The sequence below is a fragment of the Elephantulus edwardii genome, unplaced genomic scaffold, assembly GCF_000299155.1.
Source record: "Elephantulus edwardii isolate Elephantulus edwardi_28Jun2011 unplaced genomic scaffold, EleEdw1.0 scaffold00056, whole genome shotgun sequence".
NCBI lineage: Eukaryota > Metazoa > Chordata > Mammalia > Macroscelidea > Macroscelididae > Elephantulus > Elephantulus edwardii.
Window position 1 is genome coordinate 6,410,914 of NW_006399806.1, and position 2,013 is coordinate 6,412,926.

The window sequence follows — 2,013 nt, forward strand, 5'->3', positions numbered from 1 at the left end:
CTTCTCAATCCATTCGATTGTGGTTGGACATCTGGGCTGTTTCCATGGTGAATAACGCTGCTATGAACATCTGTTCTCATTTTCTCTATACTCCAAGCAGTGGAATAGCTGGGTCATACGGAATTGCTGCATTCAGCTTTATGAGGAAGCGCTAAACTTCCTTCCAGAATGGTTGTACAATCCCATCAACAATGTATAAGAGTTTCTATGTCTCCATATCCTCTCCAACACTTATTTATTACTTGTTAAACTTTGCCACTGTCACTGGAGTGAGATGGTATCTCATTGTGGTTTTGATTTTCACCTTTTTTATTGCCAGTGATTTGGAGCATTTCTTCATGTGTCTGTTGGCCACATGAATATCTTCCTCTGTGAAAATTCTTTCCATGTATTTTGCCCATTTTGTAATTGAGTTATCAGTCTTTTTCTTGTGAAGGCCCAAGAGTATTCTGTAAATTTTCATTATGACACTTTTGTCTGAGATGGTATTACTAAATGTTTGTTCCCAGTCAGTAGGTTTTCTTTTCACCCTGTTGGAAAACGTTTTTGATGCATATAGGGATTTAATCTTTAGAAGTTCCCATTCATCAACTTTATCCTCTTCAGATTGTGCATTTCTGGCTGTCTTTGACAGTCTATACTGTAGACTAGGGCTTCTAAGCTTGATCTTGGTTTGTCTCTTAAGAACTTTTTGGTTTTAGGCTTTACTCCTAAATCTCTGATTCACTTTGAGGTGGTTTTGGTATGTCATCTAAGATGTGGATCCTATTTCAGCTTTCTACAGGTGGAAGTCTAGTTTTCCCAGCACTATTGTTGAAGATGTTGTCATTTCCCCATTTGATAGCTTTGATTTCCTTGTCGAATATCAGTTGACCATAGATAGCTGGGTCTATTTCTGGGTTCTAAATTCTGTTCCATCGGTCTATGTGCCTATCATTGTACCAGTACCATGCTGTTTTGGTTACTACTGCTGTGTAGTAAGTATCATCATGTTTTATACATACATTTTGTGTCTTATACAATTCTTCATATAGATTATATTTTGTATAATTACCATTGATTCACATCTATTGTCACTCCTCTTTTCAAGTCTGGGTTGAACTTTTCACCCTGCCTCCACCAGCCATCCTCTGTTATCTCAGTGATTTTTTCCCCCACTCCTTTTCCTTTTTCACCCCTTTCTTTTCTTCCCCTTCTCCTTTTGAACATTTATACATATCTTGCTCAGTTTTCTTCCTATTTTCACAGTGTGGTCTTATGCAGTATTTATCCTTAAGTGACTGAGTTATTTCATTTAGTATAATGCTCTCTAGATAGACTCTCACATGTTTTATAGTGTTTTATGATATCTCTGAATTTTATGGAAAGGATTTTTTAATTTTATGAATCATTGAATTATATGAAACATGTAATAACCTTATGTAGTGTTTTAAGAAATCATTAACTTTTACAAAAGGAATGAAAATTAAAATACATCCTAGCAAGTCTTTTGGGATCCACCTAAGATAGTCCTCAGGGATCAGTTCACATCAGTATGGAAACATATAAGGAGCAAAATAAACTACTTAACACCTCCAGCAAATAGAGAAAGAACTGCAAACTAATGCCACAATTTCTAGAAAAAAGGAGGTTATAAGGATAAGAGCTGAGATAAATGGGATGAAAAGCAAAAATGATTGAAACCATCAACAAAACCAGAAGCTATATATAAATCCCATTATATAATCGCCTCACTAACAGCGGGAAGTTGCTGACCTCTGATTTGAGAGCTCAGCCCACTTAGATACAGGTGAATATAAACTAGCTTATTGCTTCACAAATAAGCCTTAATATGATTGATTCATATGTTCCTGGTCCAACTTCAGACTCTTCTCCTCTTTCCTCATTTTGAACTTTTTAGTAATTGATACTGTTCTTCATAGATCCATTTCTTTTTTTTTAAAAAAATTATTTTTTATTATTTTTTTGTGTGTGTACCATCAAATCAGATCTGACTGGTACAGGAGGAGATTG